Source organism: Lissotriton vulgaris, chromosome 9 (assembly GCF_964263255.1).
Source record: "Lissotriton vulgaris chromosome 9, aLisVul1.2, whole genome shotgun sequence".
Taxonomy (NCBI): Eukaryota; Metazoa; Chordata; class Amphibia; order Caudata; family Salamandridae; genus Lissotriton; species Lissotriton vulgaris.
In genome coordinates, this window is record NC_141697.1 from 1,030,180,639 (window position 1) to 1,030,194,840 (window position 14,202).

Here is a 14,202-nt window from a genome sequence, read left to right on the forward strand (position 1 = left end):
GAAGCTCCACTCTGAAGCTCCACTCTGAAGCTCCACTCTGAAGCTCCACTCTGAAGCTGCACTCTGAAGCTGCACTCTGAAGCTGCACTCTGAAGCTCCACTCTGAAGCTCCACTCTGAAGCTCCACTCTGAAGCTCCACTCTGAAGCTCCACTCTGAAGCTCCACTCTGAAGCTCCACTCTGAAGCTCCACTCTGAAGCTCCACTCTGCACTCTGAACGGTCAGACTCCAAAAATCGGCCCTAATCACAATAGTATTATTTCACCTGCGTGAATATAAGTCTTTGAAATTCTGGCCAGTGGTAATACACACAAGTAATATAAAATTGTTGTTCCAAAGAGCATTAAATGGAAATAAAACAAGTACCAGACCCATTGACGCCTGCACCTTAAAAGTGAAACTGACTGAAGCAAGCGCCAGGGCCATGTTGAAAAAAAAAGCCACACACATTAGATGCAGTCAAGGCGCGCGAGGTCAGAAGGCACTCCACAGGAACAACTACCAGACACATTGTTTCATTTCACTCTGAAAGTGCAGGCGTCAAAGTGAAACTGACTAAAGGAAGCGCACGGCCCATTAGATGCAGTCAAGGCGCGCTCACGAGGTCAAATCTCCAAAGGAGAAGCTCGTGACAGCCTGACTACAGCAGAAAAAGCTCGTAACAGTCTGATGTCCACAATATTCCCAGAAAAGTGGCAACATAAGTTGTCTCGCATAGACAGCAAAAGCTTCGCTTTTGCTTTCGTCTAGGCGAGACCTAAAAAGGCGATAAAACTCTGGCTAAAAACTATAGACCCATTAGTTTGATTGATACTGCCCAAAAACTGATGGGCCGCCTAGTCCAAAATAAACTGCAACAATGGATCGATGAAAAGAACATACTCTCATCATACCAGGCAGGGTTTCGCCCCTTAACCAGTAGCGTAGACCAAGTTTTACACTTCTTAACCATCTATTGGAGAAACGTTACACTAAAGAAGGGGACATTGTATGCAGTTTTCGTGGACCTAAAAGCGGCTTTCGACCTGGTTCCCAGAGAAAAAATGCGGCAAACCCTGGCTGATGCAGGCCTAAGTCAGGAACTCCTTACTCTCCTTGTTCGTCTCCATGAAAATAATTTCGCTAAAATCAGATGGGGCAAGCAAGGAGAAGTAACAGATCCCTTTCCAGTAGAGCGTGGGGTGAGACAAGGGTGCGTCCTAGCGCCGACATTATTTTCAATTTATATTAACGGCATTGTCGAACACCTCCAGAAAACCCCTAGCGACGCTCCAATTATAGCAGGTTCGCACGTCACCGTTCTGATGTTCGCGGACGACACGCTCTTACTTTCACGCACCCCCAGCGGTCTTCAAAAAGTGGTCGATGCCTTCGGAGAATTTTGTGATGGCCGGGGCCTTGAGTTGAATACTACTAAAACCAAATTCATGTGCCTTAACCAACACTCCACCTTCAAAGGTGTAATAAAATATAAAGGTATTCCCTTAGAAAGGGTGGACTCTTTCTCCTACTTAGGCATCATTCTACAGGAAAATATGAATTGGAAATCGCACATTAATACTACAGTACTGAAGTTTAGACAGCTAGCAGGCGCAATTGCTTTAAAACATCGAGCCTCGCAAACTAAGCCGGTAAAATGTGTGCTTGAAATCTATAACATGAAAGTATTGGGGGCCTGTTTATATGGATCCGAACTATGGGGGTTTTCAAATCTGGGAGAACTGGGACGTGCAGAAAATAGATTTTTGAGAAGGCTTGTAATGGTCCCACAAAGCACACCCATATCTCCTTTAAAATTGGATCTTGGTAGGAAAAGTATAGAGGACATAGCCAGGCTACGCCCTCTTTTATACTGGAGACGTCTTATGGTGACCCCCGAACTAAGCCACTATGCTGCAGCCCTGAAGGATGTTGTTAAGTTCGATTGTTTTCATTGCATCCCATGGCTAAAGGAACTTCGGGGACTTCTTGTAAACCTGAAATTGGAACATCTGTGGGATGCTAATGATGTGGCTACTTTCCCCTCGAAGGCAAAGCTAAAAGAACTGTATTGGGAAATGGTGTATCTTACAATGGTTTGTAATGGATCCAGGTCAAAACGAACAAATCGCTTTCTGGATATAAAAATGTACCCCTCATGCGAACTATTTTGGGACGTAATTGAACGACCGCATGATAGAAAACTATATTTCCAATTTCGCATAGGTACACTACCAGTGAATGCTTTTAAGAAACACTGGTCCCCAGCTTGGGATGAACATTGTCACCATTGTAAAGAGCAAACCGAGCACATATCCCATTTGTTGTTCTGTTGCCCACTGTATTCGAGTCCAAGACGCAAATGGATAAAGCCAGTGTGCCTAAACTTGGGCACTCGTGGCCAATCTGTAGCCCTCAGGATACTTGAATCCGATTGTTCCACTCTGTTTGTGGTTGGTGTAGCAAAATTTTTGGCTTGGGCATGGTCAATCCGCACTCGTTCGCTAATGTCAATCACACCATAATGAATTATGTCTATTACTATCCCCCCATTTTGTTATATGAATTATTATATTTTTTAAAAACAATATCTTATATGATTGTGGAAATCTTTTTGTATTTTAATATGTATTTTATTCGACTAGCTCTGTTTAATATGTATTTTAGAAAGTATTTTATCTGTAGTATTTATTGTATTAGGGTTAGGTGAATGCTTTTATGACAAATGTCGAATAAAGCTTTGAAACTTGAACTTGACTCACCCCATCTCCTGGAATCCACTAGCCCCTGTCACTCAAACTCCAGACAAGGAATACACAACCTAGCAGAGGCAGGCTTGGATAGTTAGGCAAGAAAATACCTACTTTGTAAAAGTGGTTACTTTTAAACACAGAATGTTAAAACCAACTTCATTAGAAAAAGATATATTTTATCATTCTGAGTTCAGGCATACTAAACATGAATTTCTACCCAGTTCCCAGAGTCAGTTAGGATTATAAGATGTTACAATCAAACTGCCCATTCTGGCCTATGGGGAACAGGTAACCTTGCAATAACTAAAATGGCTTTAATTCACTATTAGGACAAGCCACACACATCAGGGCATGTCCTACTTTTTACCTACAATGCACCCTGCTCTTGGGCCTACCTTAGGGGTGACTAACATGTATAAAAGGGAAGGTTCAGGGACTGGCAAGTGGGTGCACTTGCCCAGTCAACATGGCAGTATCAGACTGCACACAGGCTCTGCAATGGCAGACCCGAGACACTTTACAAGCGGCTTCGCTGGGTGGCACAATCAGTGCTGCAAGCCCACCAGCAGCATTTGATTTACAGGCCCTGGGCACACACAGTGCACTGTACTAGGGTCTGAAAAGTAAATCAAACAAGCCAATCATGGAGTCACTAATCCATACATCAATTTACCATAGGGAGCACTTGCACAGTGGCACTGAACAGCAGTGGCACAGTGCCCAATAGCATCTAAACCAGCAAAAACACGTGGCAACAGCAAAAAATGGAAGGGAGACTCACGCCAATGGTGCCAGGTCTAATACCTACATTGTTCCATTTCCATGGTGTTCATGGCCAAGGAAGGACAGCACTGCAGGGTATTTGAAAGATGGCTTTGTGACAAGGGCTGGTGCAGGAAATCAGCCTTTTCTGATTAGTTACCCTAGAAATGTTGCCTTTTGCTCAACCTCATATTTTCAATGGCTTTAAAACTCTGTGCACTTCATCCCTGTTAACTTACGCCATCTTGAAAACACCTAAGGAGTGTAGAACTGGCCCCGGGAAGCATTACCCCATTGGTTCGACCATGTCCAGGAGTAATTTCAACCCACTAGCTAAAGCCAGGCATAAACATGGCACCTCTAACCACCTACTTCGGAACACTTTCTGGACCTACGTAACATAAGAGAACTGGACCTGAATCAGTGAAATGAAAGGAGCCCTAAAAGACTGTACCTCTCTCTCTTGTACCAAGGACAAAAAAGTGGACAACTCCAAGGGTCATATGGCCGTCTTCCTGTTCATGCTACAAGAGTCCTTTTCCTGGACTTACCCAGCTGGACGTGGGCTGCTGGACCAGGCTGTACACTACTGCCCGACACCATGGGAGCCTTAAAGTGTCTCCCTTGAGGTCCTTCACTTTAGAAGTGTACTCCAAGGGAGGATTGGGATTTAAATGACTAACTCAGAAGGTAAAGTCTTTGAGAGTTAAGAACCTGGTTGGTATATCCGATTTGCACTCTATCGTGGTTAGCATTAAAAGCATCTACCACGATCACTGACTATCATTGGCGCTTTGTGCTTTTTTGGCACTATTTCTACTTAAAACCATACCAAAACATATGTCCAGTAACCATTATTAGAGTTTTGTGAATTACATTTTACGCAATTTTTTTAATTTGTTGTGAGATTTCTGCACATTCGCTTTATTAGTGTATTGGTACTGCATAAATACATCACACATTGCCCAAAGTTAAGCCTGTCTGCTCTGTGCATTAGCCAGCGGCGGTTGAGCTCAGGTTAATTTAGTGCCCGCAGGTTCACCCTGACAATGGTCACGATGATTACTTGAGGTGGGTAGTCACCCACTCCAAATAATAATCCAGTTTGTTACACCAGGTGTCCACCATACAGCTGGAGGAAAGGGAACATCACATGATGCCTACACTGTCTCCTAGAAGAACTGAGGCTTGGCTTCATGTTTAGACGCCTGCCAGCTGAGAAAAGGAAGGAGTCTACCTGGCCATACAGGATTAGAGACTGGCCAGAAGGAGAAGCCCAGTGTTCCAGGTCAATAACACCTAGAGAAAGCAGAGTGCCCAAAACAGCAGTGGGTCTCCTAGTCTGTCTCAGTTTGTTGGGCTGCAACTACAGTGCTCTAAGATTCTGCACTGGTTCATTTTGTGGGTTCAACTGCTTTGGGTCCTACACTGGTTCAGGTTGGGCTGCCACTGCCATGCTATGTGGATTCTGCAACGACTCTTGTTGGGCTACAACTGCTGCGCGAATCCTGCACAGGCCAGTGTTGGTCTGCAATTGCTGTACTGCTTGATTTCCAATTGGCCCTTGTTGAGCTGCACATGCCTGGCCCATGGCAGGCTGCATGTGCCATGCTGTGTATTCAGCAAAGTCAACCCAGAAGCTGGTCTTCACTACCCTGCGAGTCAAGTGCAGAATGGGAGTACTTGGCCCAGTTTGCAGAGCCATAGTAGAACAGTTCCAAGGACATCAGTGGCAAAAGATTCTGTGAGAACCCCTTTCAGCGTGCCACGCGGCACACAGGGGCTACTGGGCCCAACCGTGGTGGTGGAGGCCTTTTACTCCTTATGTCCTGGGGCCCGACCTACTATGGATCCCGCTCAACTGGGCCAAGTACCCCTTTTGAACTGGACTCTCGGTGGTAGTTGTGGTTGACCAATTAAGGCTTCCTGGGGATGTAGATTCAGATATAGGTCAGTGAACACAACTCATAAAGTGCAGACAGTATGCACAATTAATATTCATCCAAATAATAGCTTTTATAATAAAAAAGTAGCATTTTATTTCTAACTTTACACATACAAAGAAATGTGACATTCAAATGCAACAACACAAAACCCCTTGAGGTCGTGGCTCTAGTAGTTGTCAAGAGAGTCCCTTTCCCAACCTCCTTTGAGTAAAGTGTTCAGGGTTATACGCCATTCACTTGTGGCAGCATCAGATAATGCAAAATATTAGGCTGTACTTAAGAGTACTCCCTTTTAGGAACTAGTCAAAAGTATCTATGGTGCAGCATCACAGGCTACTGAGAGTTCCCCCTTGATCCAACTGGCCCAGATCACATCTTACCCACTCTCACAGCACAGACTAATTCAGCGATGCAGTGGGCTCCTTATAAGCACACCAGTGAGTCTTGCTCAGTTCGGAGTAGTAGGGCTGCTCACGGACCACACGCAGCACTTGACAGTGCAGGCTCTCTCTCCTGAATGGTGTTGATGGAAGTCTCCCAAAAGTTGGAGCAGCTCCCTGCTTGTGAAGACACGATAAATTGACTTTGCTCAATGGGGAGAGAAGAACTCTTTCTTCAGCTCCCGACTGTAGCCAGCGAGGATGCAAAATCATCCACAGCATCTCCGGCATTAATCAGTGGTGAGTAGCGGGCAGTTCCCCCTCAGTGTGGGTCCAACTCACAGATCCTAGCCTCAGTCTCTCCTTGGGGTGGTGATCCAAATCCTTTGCCAGTGTTGGTGTAGGCAACCCCTGCTGGCACATGGTCTTGCCATGGTAAGGGGTTATACGAACGCAGGCTCTTCTACCCTGGCCCAGACAGTCTCGAGTCTTGGCTCTCGAAGAGGTAACTTTACCGGCAGCCCCCTTTAGCATACAGGGTCACCATAGTGCGGTGGTGTGGCTCAGTCCAGCACAGCCCTCTCCTGGCATAAGGGGGTCACCAAAAACAATCTTGCACATGGGTGACGGGCCGATCAGTGCTCAGCTGAATCCTCACACCTTGCATCAGAAGCAGTCACAGTAGGGCGCCCAACGTGACCTTGCACCCTTCAATGCTCTTTTCTTCCTCACATGGCACACTGGTCTTTTCAAGCAGGCAGGCGCTGTTGCTCTAGGGAAGGCGGTCTGAATTTCCCTGGGTGATGCCCATGATATCCCCTTGTGGAGGATTGTCACGCTCTACAAAAACCTCAACATAAAATAAAAAATCATGTCTCTACTCAGAAGGGAGACTAGAAAGGCTTTTGCCCCTGGCCACAGGCATAAGTCTTGCAGAGCTACCCCATCTTACACCGCTCATAAAGCTGCTTGGTAGATGACAAATGTTTGAGGACTCAACCTCTCCTTCTTATAGTCCTTTTTCAGGCACTAAATGCGATTTATGGTCTGGGTATTTGCAGTTTTATATGCTGGTTCTGCTTCTTTTGAAGTGGGCACTTCTCCTTTTCATCTTCTTTCATGAAAGAGGTCGGTCACAGCAGAAATTACTTTGAAGTGGATTGTCCACAACACAGTTCATGGGAATGCCAAGAGTGTGTTTGCAATGATGTACAATTGTGACATCTGTCTAGCTCCCAATAAGTTAGAGACTGTTTAGCAACAGTGGGCAAGTGGAGGATAAACCAGCTTGAGTGTGTATCATTGTGCTCATGGCTATAACCTTATCATATGTGACTAGAACTCTATCCTCGGTCATAATAATATTAATACTCTTTATTGATTGGAAGGAAAAAAACATTTACAATTTAAAACATGACAAAATTGAACGATAACAAGCATTTGCAATGCAATCAGTCTCGCCTTTGGGACCTTATAAGAATTTACCTAAGCTGGATATTACCTCACATTACTGTGTATTCTCTGTTGTGTGCAGTGACCACTGCACTGATAAAAGGTCTTATCCCTCTACGGGAGTTAACATTACAGCATCTCATTGTCAGTCTGTTCCTTCGGGAAACTTCCAGATAACTCAAGCAAGACCCGCAGATTGTAGACTGACTACAGAGTGAACTGCAGCATCTAGGCTGATTGCAGTAGGGACATGGCCGCTTCTTGGCTTTACAGAGCCTTTATGCTGCCACTCTGCAACAAGAGCTGCAGTTTTTAACCCCCCTCCCCCTGGAGCAGGAGATGCATCCATTATACTGTATGCAGCCGTTACGTGAAGCAAGAACTGCAGCGTCTATCCTAAGTGTTGTGTGACCTGCTGCCACTGACTGTTCTAGACTGGTTCTAGGACAAGCTCTAGAGCGGCTGTTACAGGACACTCATATTCGAGCCCAGCTAGAGCAGATCTTTAATGTTTTGCATTCACTACAGATGCTGAATTTCACGAAGCTGAGCATGCATGAACGAGCCTGCTGCAGAACGCCTCTAGACACAATACCTGGAGGTGCGCAGCTGCCTTCAGGTTCTCGACTAACTGCATTAATACTGTGGTTGTGGATGCAGACTATGTAATAATTTTTCAGCAGGGGGCGCAAGTGCTGGACTAAATGTAGGTAGGTCTGCCCCTGACTGTTAAAGGCCTTTGCAGTTAGCCCCTTTCAGATGGCGTGAAGTGCAGAGACAGCTATCAGCTTTGAAAAAATGCAATTTCTGCCTCACATACCATCCCACTCCACTTACCACCCACGCCACCTTTCAGGATAGGCAGTGGCCACTCTCTCCCGTCTGTTACACGGTCGCAGCCGTGACAGGAACGGAGTATGCGGGCACTCAATATTGCTATATGAATTATTTTCACAAATGCTTAAATCTGCTGCAACGTCTTATGGGATGACATATGCACTATACAGCGTTTTGTGTTTGCGTTTTATACCTACCGCTACCTGCGCACAAAGTGTTTTACACTGCCTCCCCAGCGTACACAATGCGCTGTAACAGAAAAGGCAATATATTAACTGCACCACCCAATGTGGGCTTGGATGATGTATTGGTCTAGTAAAGTCCTGTTCTCCATGCAGTTCCACGAGGTATACTGCGGTTTTCCTCTACACGCCATGCTTGTGATAGGTTGCAGTTAATGTGACGCAGCTACAGAGTCCTTGAGTACTAGACCAGTGAGGAACGGATACTGCACTGCCCTCCTGCAGCGTGTTGTAGTTACTCTGCACACCCTTCCCAGCTGCAGGTCGCTCAGCTCACAGACTCTGCGAGACCCATGCACAGCAGCTCTATGCGCTTTACACCTTGTGCACTTGGCCTGACAGACCACTGGGTTTTACATGATTTTATGTACTTCTTTGTTGGAGGTTTAGACTCCTTTCCTTTTTTTGCACACTGTACTCAGATGGCAGCCAGTCCATATGGCGATGCAGTGCTCAAGAGCACACCTTTGCCACACACAAGTTAGGTGCCGCAGGGAACCTGTGTTCAACTATCTTTGCCTTCATGTCTTTCCTATTGTTTCCCAATGAAGAGAACGCACATTTTATAAAATTATTTCGACGACGTTTTACAGCAGCAATTATTCCGTTCCTAGAAGTCCTAAATGGGACGGTTTAAGGTGAATGAGGCTCACGAAAAGGATGTCAGTTGCCCAGGATCACACAAGCTTCCCCTTAGGGAATCCAAGAACATAGCGCAGTTCTTCAGAACTCGGAGGTGACGAGGCACGTACTAGGACACATCTCCATGTCACGTGCACATTAACTTTCATTCTGGAAAAAAAACGCAGGTGGCTTTATGAGTGCATGGTGCAGGCCGTTCCCTTCACTTGACACCTTAATGGGAGGAAGTGTGCCGTAGTTTGCTGTCCCTTCACGCCCCGGATGCGTTCCCCTGTCTTCGGAATACTTCTCACATCTGTGTCGGATGTCTAAGCCTCTATGTATTTTCACGGCAGCTTTACAGCTATCATAATGCAATATAAAACACATTTGCGGGTTTAGATGACTGCCTGTGGGAGCGGTTTCCTTTTCACCACTGCTCGTGTCTGTGCAAGGGAGGGGCTCTGAAAATCTGTTGCAGCACTGAGCTATGAGTATTATTTTGCCACGTTGGTGGTCGCAGGTGGCCTGTATTCTTATTAACTAAAATGCACACAAAGGACTCCTACACGGGCGCAGGCACGTACGATAACTCTACTTGCCTCCTAACATGCATTTATGAGCCTGACAGTGCCTGTATATTATTTTACAGTTTTATATAGTGCAAACTTGGCCCAAGGTATCACAGCATGCTTGTTGTCCTCACTAATTTTATGGGTAGAATTGTTTGAGGAGAGTAAAGGCACAAGTGATTGCGTTTCAAAGAAGTAGCTGCGGACGTCCCGGTGGCTTTAGAAGAGAAAGCGGGCATTGCATGCTAAATGTAAGCAGAGCACGTCGTGCCTGCAGTAAGAGAAGCTCAATAAAGATAAGCAAACAAATCCCCCCGGCCCTCACTTACCACATGCGTCTACCTCCAGCATTCTGATTGTGAATCAGCGTCCTGATTCCACATGTGCTGCCGCAGAAACAAAAACAGCCTCAGAAGCTGGTAGACAGTCGTGCAGTCCCCAAGCCCGCTGGTACCATGCTGCGGTAAATGGGCCACAGAAACGCTGGAGCACGCACCGCAAGTCGGCCTGGAGCGTGCCTCGGAAGAGACGCGGGAGGACAGGAGCGTGACAACGTGAGCGTGCATGTTGGCGTTCCCGCGCGTTCACAGACCGGTGTCTGCTCGTGCACCAGTCTGTATCACTTGGGAGGCCTTCACAATGACAATAAGGCTCGGCAGCGCGCTTCGTGCTGCAACGCAGGCGAGCCCTAAAAATGACTGTGATAAATGTTAAAAATTGTGGATTTAAATTTACTTAAAATTAGGGGGGCCGTTATGGGCTAATAATGTTCTGATGAAGGACATTGCTCTGGATTTCTTGTCTCCGATTTGATTGTTGAGTCTATTAACTCAGCCGCCAGGCTATGAGGAGGAGGATTTGGATGAGATTGTGGCTTCCAGTAGTTTTGACGCTTTATGGACGAATTTCGTAAGCCCAATGTTTAGCTTGGTGTTGTCAGGGTTAAGAGCGGCCATTATTGCTTGGTAACAAGATCGAACTCCCAACGTAATACATTGGCCTCGCAGCAGTCACCGTCTGGCCATGAGCAGTGCAGGGCTTGCACAGATGATGTGTTCCATTGTTTCAGAATGATAGCCACACAACCTGCATTCAGTGCTACTTCCCGGCCGTCGCCATTGTAATGACCGGATTTTCTGCTTAGATGGGGATCAGCCCCTAGGGGCCCCTCTAACCCAGCCAAAACGTAACCACATCCCTCCTCAGGACCATCTATCCAGGCACCTGGTTACCTACCTGAGGATGGGGAACTCGCAATATACAAGCTCATATTATCAGAAACACCACTAAATCTATAGGGATACTAAGAATACTCACTGATGACTAAGGATATCTTATAGTCTCGCGGCCACTCAGACCCAGACTAATCTACCCCAGGGCAGATATGACACACAATCCGGTGCGTCTACACATGGGCCTGCAGAACCCAATGCTCTCTTTTCCAAACGGTTTACAATCCGGCAAACCTACACGCCAGTCATCCCCCCTGACGCTCTCACTTACACTCGGTCCACAGTCCCGCGAACCTCCACGTTGGTCTCCCCCCCAACGCTCTCCTTAACGTCGCATATCAACGACGACCACATTCCTATGAACACCTTCAGTTTTCTGTCTCTTCACTAAGGGTCTGCTACTACAATAATATTATGGGATAGCCGAATTACTTAGTGTCAACAATTCCCTAGCTCAAGGGCTCCCTGTTCTCCCTATTTATTCAGACTTACCGGATCAGGGGCAGCATCTGTTCTGGCTGTAACATCTGACTAGGAGGAAAAAGGTTACCTATGCTTTGGAACAGAAGACGCTGTTTACAGGATTATGGGAGGGTGTACTAACTTGGTCCCTTAGTTGCAGGTCTCCTCTCTCCCTAATTATTCACTATTACTTACCTGATCAGGGGTAGCATCTGTTCAAACAGTAATACCTACCAGGAAAGGAGATTACCCTCACTGTATGGGGACAAAGATATACACACTATGTGATTGAGTTATTTCTTGATTTAAGCGCTCCTACTCCCTTCTGATCCATCAGTGGCTCAACGGCAACTGGCTAGAAGCCAGGCTAGCTTTATCATTAAAAAAAACTCATGCACTGTAGTTATGGGGATGTTTATTGTAACAATAATAAAATACACATATACAAAACTATGGGGTCTCTATAACTAGCAGTAACTTTAACACACCGCTGCAAGAAAAGGATTAGACATACAATTTATAACACACCGCTGCAAGGAAAGGGATTAGCAATACAAAAGCCTTGGGAATAAAGATAAGATTAAGATGTAAATGTGATTAGTTCAGACTACCTCACCTATTAGAGGGAAGATTTCTCTCTGCCTCTGGTGGGATTAGGGCTCTCTCTGTCTCTCCCTCCTTCACCACATCATCACGCCTCTGGTTCAATTGCTCCAGCTGACAGCCTTCTTTGATGCTCTCTGCACTGCTCGCTCTCTCCTCATCTTCAGCAATCGTCTGCCTTCTTTCTCCATTCAAGAACTGCACTCTATTCTGCAGCTCCAGCAGACATCCTGTTCTCTCTCTCTCTCCAAGCTGAACTGAGCTCCAAGCTGAACTGAGCTCCAGGCTGAACTGCACACAAGCTGGAATGAACGCCAAGCTGGAATGAACACAAACTGAACTGAACACTCCTCCTCTCCTGTAGCTCGCTAATATGGATTCCTCTCCCCTCATGGAAATTTCCACCAGAGGGCTGCCTCCTACCGAATTCCTGTGCCAGCTCCCAGGCTTCCACGCAACCGCAGTGGCCAGCTGCTTGTTACGTCTGGGCCCAAGAGAAAAACACATTCTTCGGATAAGAAGCAGTCCTAACCGGTCCTCCTCTAGCACACAAACAGCCTTACTGTAAACTTTACCTTTCCCCCTGAAGCCACTCAGCTCCATCAAGATGGAGTCCCTCTAGTTCTAGGCCTGTAGGCCTGAAAGGGATGAAATACCCCTTAGCTCTGTCAGAATACCTACATAAACCATACCAATGTGTTATATAAAGTCAGGACTATAAGCAAGTATGTCAAAGCCAATAGGCAATAGACAGATTAGAGTCAAGAATAATGGATCTATCATCATATTAAGCAGCTATCCTCTTCTAGGTCTGGAAAAAAGGGCTTAAAAGGGCCAACACAAGCTAAGAATACCTATCCTAGATGTGAGCAAGATTAAAGTCTATACTACTGCCCACTAGGGCCAAAAACCATGTCAGCACAGCCATTCGGGAAGGTTCTTCAGAAAGGGCCATTCACCCACCCTTAAGGCTAAAAACTTGTGTTTCCAATAAAGTGTGTATGTGCTAGATAGGTAGAGCGGCTGAACACCCACTTTAAAAATTAGCGATTACAGCCCAAGCATGTCTCCTCTTGACAGTATTGCCCTGTCCGAGTCAAAGGACCACAATCTAAATATATATATTTTTTTTAATAGCGGTCCTTAAAACCAGATGAGAGGGGTTTATATCCCAGAGGTCTTTTACACCTAGCAGAGCAGCTGTAAACTGCGATCCAAGAGTGGCTGATGCTTGTGGCTGGTCGGATTTTTCTGTATTTCCTGCCTGAGTCGGGCCTCCAAGGAACTTTCCCGGGCATGGCATAGTGTGCGACAGTTTAATGAATGCGCCTGCCTCCACTCCATGGTGATCTTGAAGTCCCAGTTCGAGTCTCACTTGGGCTGGCGAGGCAGATTTTGACAACCGAAAGGCTCTTTTAAAAATGTTTGTTGTTAACTTGTTTATTAGTATACTGGTTGTGCCCTTGGTGGACTCATGTCCATACGTCAGGGAGTTGATTACTTTAGCTTTCATTACTTTCAGCATGGGAGTTAGGCTGGGACCTAGTAGCCGTTTTGCCAATTTTGCAGCGGCCATTTTTAACGACATGGCTTTAGTTTTCAATGCTTCTTTGTGCTTGATAAAAGAGTACCTCGTGTCAAGAAAGATGCCCAAGTATTTATAACTGGGGGTTGATTTTAGCTTTGTTTTGTCGAAGTACCACCTTTCTATTGACCTTTTTTGCTTCCCAAAAGATATAGTTTTGTTTTTTGACAGGTTAAGCGATGGTTGCTTGTCGTGTAAGGTAGCAGTTCATCCAGTAGCCTCTGGAGACCCACTTTAGTGTGACTTAACACCAAATCATCACCGTAAAGCAAATTGGTGATGCAGGTCCCGTCTAGTTAAGGAGGGTGGCAGTACACTGTCGAGAACTGGAGAAAGGTCAGATATAAACAAACTAAAAATGGAGTGGGGCCAATACACAACCTTGTTTGACGTCAGTTTCGGTTTAAATCTTACTGGAGACGTGGAAGCCTTCACCCAGCTTGATTCTTAACCATGTTTCCGTGTGGAGCTGGATTATTGCTTGAAGAAGAGGCTGGGGTATGCCCTACGATTTTAGTTTCTGCCATAACAGACCCCTGGGCACAAGATCGAAGGCCGCTTTGAAGTCTACAAAGCAACAGTGCAGCTGGATATGTTGGACTGTCACTTTCTCCATCAGGACTGTTAGCGTTAACAGATTGGTTGTAGTACCGGTGTTAGCCACAAAGCCCGTCTATGTATAGGTCTGTATTGTGTGCCGATAACCACCAACGTGATCTACATCTTATGGAGATAAGGCACTTCCTTAACCCATCCTGGTATTAGTTTGCCACAGC

The 14,202-nt window shown here is 45.9% G+C and overlaps 1 long non-coding RNA gene across 1 annotated transcript in view; it reads right to left on the reverse strand.

Moving 5' to 3' along the window:
* Positions 1-12,187, reverse strand: part of LOC147692747 (uncharacterized) — a 179,839-nt gene extending 167,652 nt beyond the window's left edge. The window contains exon 1 of the long non-coding RNA XR_015300069.1: positions 11,855-12,187. This is a non-coding gene — a long non-coding RNA (uncharacterized LOC147692747). The remainder of the gene's footprint in view (positions 1-11,854) is intronic.
* Between the last annotated feature and the right edge of the window lie 2,015 nt (positions 12,188-14,202).